Below are 8,106 nucleotides of genomic sequence, written 5' to 3'. Positions count from 1 at the left end.
TCAAACTCACTCTGCATCAAATCAGCAAATTCCTCGCAGAGGCGATTGTTAGTAGCACCGAAAATGATATCATCAACATAGATCTGTACTAATAACATATCCTTATTTTTCTTTTTCAGAAATAATGTTGTATCTACATTTCCCCTAGAGAATTCATGTTCTAATAGGAATTTACTAAGTCTCTCATACCATGCTCTAGGTGCTTGTTTTAGTCCATAAAGCGCTTTGTTCAGTTTATACACATGATTAGGGTATTGATGATTTTCAAAATCAGGAGGTTGTTCTACATACACCTCCTCATTAATAAACCCATTTAGAAAAGTACTTTTTACATCCATTTGATATAGCTTGAAGTCCTTAGAGCATGCATATGCTAATAGAAGTCTAATCGCCTCAAGTCTAGCTACGGGAGCAAAGGTTTCATCAAAATCTATGCCTTCTTCTTGATTATAACCCTTTGCTACTAGTCTAGCCTTATTCCTTATAACAATTCCATTTTCATTTAGTTTATTTTTATATATCCATTTTGTACCTATTATTGGATATTCAGAAGGTCTCTCTACTAGATCCCACACTTTGTTTCTAGTAAATTGGTTTAGTTCTTCTTGCATTGCATTTATCCAATTTACATCATTCTCGGCTTCTTCTATATGTTTGGGCTCAAAGTGTGAAACAAAAGCTAGATGGTTATTCAAATTCCTAAGAGATGCTCTAGTCCTAACCGGTTGAGATGGATCATCTAGAATGAGTTCCTTAGGATGCCCGTGAGCATACCTCCAAGCTTTTGTTAACCCATGATCCATAATAGGCTCTTGGCTTGATGATGCTTCTTCAATCAATTTTTGATTATCATCTTGTAATCCCATCTCATCTATCTTTTCTTCAAGTATTTCAATATCATCATCAAGATTGGCTTTCTTACTAGAGGAGATGTCACTAGAGTCATCAAATACAACATGTATAGATTCTTCTATAACTAGTGTTCTTTTATTAAAGACTCTATAGGCTTTACTAGTTATAGAATAACCTAAGAATATTCCTTCATCAGATTTAGGGTCAAATTTCCCTAGATTATCTTTCCCATTATTATGTACAAAACACCTACATCCAAAAATATGAAAATAGTTAACCTTTGGTTTTCTGTTTTTCCACAGTTCATAAGGTGTTTTCTTTATGATGGGTCTTAATAGAACTCTATTTAATATATGGCAAGAAGTATTAATGGCTTCTCCCCAAAAGTATTTAGGGAGGTTACTTTCACATAACATCGTTCTAGCCATTTCCTCTAGTGTTCTATTTTTCCTTTCCACAACTCCATTTTGTTGTGGTGTCCTAGGTGCAGAAAAATTATGGGTTATCCCCTTTTTACTACAAAATTCATCAAATAATTGATTTTCGAATTCGGTACCATGGTCACTTCTAATGGCTATGACTGAAGACTCTCTAGCATTTGTTACTTCCTTATGGAACTTTTTAAACATGAAAAATGCTTGGTCCTTATGTGCTAGAAACATGACCCATGTGTACCTAGAGTAATCATCTACTATGACTAGACCATATTTATTTCCACCTAGGCTTGTTGTTCTAGTTGGACCAAATAGGTCCATGTGTAATAATTCTAGAGGCCTAGAGGTAGAGACACATTTTATGGATTTAAAAGAGTTCCTAGATTGTTTGCCAAATTGACATGCCTCACATATTTTGTTCTTTTCAAATTTTAATTTCGGCAAACCTATCACGGAGTCTCTTTTAACTAATTTAGTTATTGTGTCAATGCTTGCATGACCTAACTTACGGTGCCATAACCAACTAGCATCATTATCTTTAGTTTCATTTACAACTAGACATTGGTTATGTTTTGCAAGATCTTCTAGGTCTACAACATATACATTTCCACGTCTAATCCCTTTAAAAACTAAACTATTATCATTAGGATTTGTTATAATACATAGTGATGGTTTAAACATAACATCATATCCTTTATCACATAATTGACTAATGCTTAACAAGTTATGTTTAAGACCATCAACATATCTAACATTATCTATAAAAGTAGAAGGAGTGATTTGAACTTTACCAATACCAATGATGTGACCTTGGTTGTTGTCTCCAAACGTCACAGCACCTCCCTTCTTAGCTTCAAGGGTGAAAAATTGGTCTTTATCACCCGTCATGTGCCTTGAGCAGCCACTATCCAAATACCAGCAGTTCTTGTTGACCTTGGCTGCAAGACACTCCTACACAAGCAAATCATGTCATCTTAGGTACCCAAGTTTTCTTGGGTCCTTCATGGTTAGTCAAGTTGGTTCCTTTTGAAACCCATACCCGTTTAATTTTTCTTTTAGTTTTCCTTTTCCTATAGTCACATGCATTTGCCTTATGTCCTATATTTCCACAACAAAAACAGGTCATTTTCTTAGTTTTATTTTCCCCAGCTTTAACAAAGAAGTTACTAAGAAATTTTTGTTTATTTTTTGGTTTATACCCTAAACCCGCTTTATTGAATACGGCTCGTTGACTGTTAAGTATCATGTTTAACTTTTCAGAACTATATGTGAATTTTTCAACTAAGGGTTTGTATTTGTTAAGTTCTTTAGTTAATGTTTGATTTTCGGTTTTTAGATCATTTAGTTCTTTTGTTAGATCCTTGTTTAAGACTTGTTTATGGTTTTTGAGTTCTGAAAGTTCCTTAGTTAGTTTTTCATTATCTTTAGTTAAGGTATTAGTTTTCTTAATTAAGAGTTGGTTGCTTGTCTTAAGTTCTAGATTTTCTTTGGTAATAGCATCTTTATCCTTAATTAAAGAATCATACTTATGGATACAAGTTTGGTTAGTTACTTTTAGTTCCCTGTTTTTAACATTAACATCCTTATATTCAATCATTAGTTCGTTAAACGCATCATAAAGTTCATCAAATGAAAAATCATAGTGCGTATCGGAAGTTACCTCATTTTCGTTGGCCATGAAACAAAAATTGGCCTTCTCTTCTTGTTCTTCATCCGATGATGAAGATGATGCGTCGGAGTCCGATAGGGTGGTGACAAGGGCTTTCTTCTTCTTCTTGTACTTGCTGCTCTTCTTTAGTAAGGGACACTCAGCTCGGATGTGTCCCGGCTTTTTGCACTCATAGCAGCCGATCCCCTCACTTTCCCTTTCCTTACCTTTGTCCTTGCGGTAGGAATTTGAGGGGCCTCTCCTTTGATGATAGGACTTCTTGTGGTTGATGAATTTCTTGAACTTGCGCACAAGAAGAGCCTCACCACCATCTTCCTCATCTTCTTCTTCTTCACTGCTGCTGCTGCAAGACAAGTCCTTGTTAGAAGAAGTAGATTTTAAAACTATTACCTTTTTCTTATGGGAGGACTCTTCCTCGTTGTGTTGTTTCATGGTAAGCTCATGCGTCATAAGGGATCCAAGGAGCTCTTCAAGTGGAAGCTTGTTCAAGTCTTTAGCTTCTTGGATTGCCGTCACTTTAGCTTCCCACGACCTTGGTAGACACCGAAGGATTTTTCTGACAAGTTCACTGTTAGTATAGTTCTTGCCAAGGCTTTTTAGGCCATTGACAATATCAGTAAACCTAGTGAACATGCATGTAATTGTTTCGTTAGAGTCCATTTTAAATAGTTCATATTTATGAACCAAAATATTTATTTTGGACTCTTTCACTTGATTCGTGCCCTCATGGGTCACTTCAAGTCTGTCCCAAATCTCTTTTGCAGAATTGCAAGTAGAGACCCTATTGAATTCATTACGGTCTAAGGCACAATAAAACACATTCATAGCTTTAGAGTTTAATTGTGCCTTCCTCATGTCATGTTCATCCCAGTCCATTTCTAGTTTAGGTACCTTAACACCATCTACGTATATGGATGGGATGTATGGCCCATTTACTACAATGGACCACATCTCATAGTCTTGGGCTTGGATGAATATTCTCATCCTAGCCTTCCAGTATGAGTAGTCAGATCCATTGAAGAAAGGGGGTCTTTGGGTGGACTGACCCTCAATGTGAGAAGATCCAAATGGGGTTGTCATTTTGATCTTTTAACTCTTGAGTGGAAGAGTTTTTGGCTCTGATACCACTTGTTGCCCAGATAGACAACCCAAGAGGGGGGGGGTGAATTGGGTTTTTAATATAATTTGGCTAATTAAAACTTTGTGGATGATTAATTAAAAACTATAGCAAGTTATTTAATTAAAGCCTAGTGCTGTGAGTAATGTGCGGGGAAGAAGATGAGAGACAATGCACTACAAACACAAAGTTTTATAGTGGTTCGGAGCTAACCCTTGCTCCTACGTCCACTCCCCAAGTCTCACTTGGGAATTTCACTATAACCCCCTTGGATTACAGCCGGTTGTTTTGCAAGCTCACAACCAAACTTGTTGTTTTACGAGCTCACAACGAACTCGGTCGGTTTTCACAGGCTCACCGACTAGAACCAACCCCGATTGTTTTTCCGGGCTCACAATCAAACCCTTACACACGTTGGTTTTAACTTGGCTCACCAACCAACCTTAAACCCCTTGATTCAATCCCCCGATTGAATCAAGTAAATACAAGAGATAGGAGAAAACAGAAAATAGCTTCTCAAAAAGCAGATTTAAGACAATATAATCGTAAAGGAGTTAGAAGCCCTCAAACGCTTTTAAGCTGGTGAAGAGGTATGGCTTCTGGAACTCCGGTCTCCTCTTGAAAGAGTGGTCGACTTGAATGCAGGAGGATGAAGCTTTGATTGTTGGGAAGAAGTTGTTGGAGCAGTAAATGCAGATTTCCCCTTTTTCGTTTAAGAGCACTTGGAGAGCTTGAAAACTTGAATGCTTGGAGTGGAATGTCTGTTCTCTACCTTGCTACAGTCCTCTGTGGCTATTTAAGCCAACCCCCACGGAAACTAGCCGTTACTCTGCTTTTTCTGGCCGTTCTGCACACTCTGCGCAACCTGACAATATGACCGTTGGTGGGTTGGAGTCGACTCGCGCGATCAGGAGTCGACTCGGCTGTAGCAGGAGTCGACTCACGCTTTTCCGGAGTCGACTCGGCAACTGTTCCAAATTTGAATTAAAGTTGCCGTCTTGACTGGGAGTCGACTCGTCTTATCTGGAGTCGACTCGCCAACTTCTGGAGTTGACCTGGCAATTTTTGGAGTCGGCTCATCCACTGAAGTCCGTGGATCCAAATTTGAATTTTGTCCACTCGAGTCGACTCGACTGTCCTGGGAGTCGACTCGAATCTCAGAGCCCGAACTCTCGATTCTCTGTCGTTTGGCTCATCCAGTCTTGGAGTCGACTCGAACCTCCTTGGAGTCGACTCGGCTCTCAGTTTCCGAAAGTTGGTCTTCTGCCTTTTGACGTGTAGCTTGTCTTGGAGTCGACTCGAGCTGTCTGTGAGTCGACTCGAATCTCAGAGTCCGAAAATCGTTCTCTGACTTTTCTGCCTGTGACTGCTTGGAGTCGACTCTTACTTCCCTGGAGTCGACTCGGTGAACAATGGAGTCGACTCGCGCACTTCAGGAGTCGACTCGTTGACAGGTTCTGAGATGAAGCTTTCTGTTCTTCTTTCTGTTCTCAGTCGGAGTCGACTCGTACTAATCTGGAGTCGATTCGAGCTCGTGCCAGTGAACTTGATACGCTTGGAGTCGACTCGTGATACTCGGGAGTCGACTCGAGTCTCAGACATTGGTTCATGCAGACTTCTTAACTTATCCAAAATACTATGAACCAAGTCTAGAAACACTTGGACAGGATTTTCACTGAAACACTCAATTGAATTCATTAGTAATCACAAGATATACTCAATTGCTTTGAGCTCATCAAAATCAAATGGGGTTTTAATCAATCACTCCACAAATGGGGTTTTAATCAATCACAAGATATACTCAATTGCTTGAGTATTTTATGAATCGACTCATTGATGTGATAAATTTCTTAGTTTTCTGTCTATCTTCTGAGATTATTTTGGGTTCGACTCATGATCTGTTGGAGACGGCTCATAAAGGTGCATCAGTCAATGACAATGCGTCGAGATTGACTCGTTGCAAGCTTGAGGTAGCTCAGAATGAATTTTTTTCCCTATCTTGTATGTGAACTTCCAAGGATTACTTTTATGACTTTTAGGAATTCAACTTCTTGATGTGAAGCTTCAGATCGATGATCTTAATTTGAGAATAGTTGAAGGCTTTCTTCTTGTTTTCCAAAATTAATCAATTAAACTTAAAGTAATAAATTAGTCAACTTTTGATTCGACTATTTTGCATCATCAAAATCAACCCTTTAGGATCAATACATTTCTACATCTTTCTCTAATTAGACTTTATGACTAGCTTGTGTTTGTTTGTTACCATGTACCAAGTTTGTATTCCTCAACCCTTACTTAAAACAATTGGGAACTCTTATCCGCTATAAAGATAAATTGACGTTAGAAACTAAAAATCATGGTTGTTTACTCTTGGGATTTTAGAATAAATAACTCTATTTTATACTAAGAGTTTATTATATGAATGATCTCTCCCCTTGATGAGAATTTTTGATGTGTTCTTCTTTTTCTTTTTCCTTTTTTATTGTTCTTTTGGGAGGTTGGGGTGGGGAGGATAAAAAACTCCCATATAGTTTCATTATTTTCAACTCTTAGGAAAAAACTGTCATTAGATTTCTTAGGGAAACTTAAATAAGGGATACATTTATATAGGCAACAGTCCTTTGCATTAGAGAAGTAGTGGGAAATAGCAAACTTATATGGGTAACTTTGTTGGAAAATAGTGTGCTATGATCCAAGATTTTTTTTAAGAGAAGATTGTTGTAATTAGCTATGAAATTTTTCATTAACTGAAGAGATAAACATTATTTTCGGACATAAAGGAAATTGTGGGCTTGACAAGAAGAAGGATTTCAATCCCAAGTCTTCAAACTAATAGGTTAGCTAGGTAGAACCTTCAAAGAAACATAATATTATATGATTGACAACATAAAAGAACCAATTGTCATGCCCACCAAAAGCTCCATCCATATCAATCAATGTCAACAAACACCATCAGATTTTGCGTTTTTCTGGTGAAGATATAATAATTGATTAATATCCATTTTTTCTTGTTAAAAAAGAAATTTTAATTTGGTCTCTTAATATAAGGAAATTAGACAAGTAATCTAGAGTTTTATTTCAACAAGGCAAAAAAAATATAACATGAAGAAAGTTAAAGCAAAGTCGACTTATGATTATGTCATCCATACACTATTCGATGACACTGATATATAATTAATGGATAAAGTTTGACAATTGATGGTCCTCAAAAATAGAAAAGGACATCCAATTGCTAATTACATTTATGTAAACAATGAGATAATAATTTTACCATACCTTTTGAAAGCACATTCATGTATCATACAAAGTTTTCATCAAGCATCATTTGCACAACACTGAACCAAATCAAAGTCATGAGGTTCGTTCAACTTAAAATAAAAATCAGTTTGATTCTTGTTTTATTTTATGCAAATACAGTTGAATTTTTTCAAACCTACATCAAGAAATCAAACAAATATATGTCAGCAAAATAAAACCAAACCCTACATTAATAAGTACAATATAAATCGTTTATATGGATAAATTAGAAAAAATATAATGCATATTTTATAATTTCACCAAAAAATGTCATTATCCAACATATTATATGTTAATTTCTCATTCAATACTCTACTTACACCTAGTGTTGAACAAATTATTTTGTATTGCCCTAGAAACCAATTTCTCTTAATTTAAGTAAATTCGATGGTATAAGGTCTCATCACAGCACTTGGGGCTATGTTGGTGCAACTAAAACAATCCAAAGATTCGATCATTTTTGGTATATAAATGGATAGGTTCTTCCTCCTTCGAAACTCTTTTGAACTCGAATTTCACTCATCACCTCTCCTGTCAGTTAGCAAGCCGAACCGGCTATAGCAACGCAGAAATATGAATGAGTAGTTTCATCTTCTCAATTTAATAAAAAAGAAACTAAATTCTCTACCTTAGATTCAGCTAAAAAGCTAGCTCTTGCTTCATCTAATGCTTCTATTGCAAATAAGCACAGCGTGATTAGACCGTAAGCATGAGATGTGGCTGAGAATTTCTGTGAA

This window comes from Phoenix dactylifera, chromosome 17 (genome assembly GCF_009389715.1).
Source record: "Phoenix dactylifera cultivar Barhee BC4 chromosome 17, palm_55x_up_171113_PBpolish2nd_filt_p, whole genome shotgun sequence".
NCBI lineage: Eukaryota > Viridiplantae > Streptophyta > Magnoliopsida > Arecales > Arecaceae > Phoenix > Phoenix dactylifera.
This window is presented reverse-complemented; position numbering follows the sequence as displayed.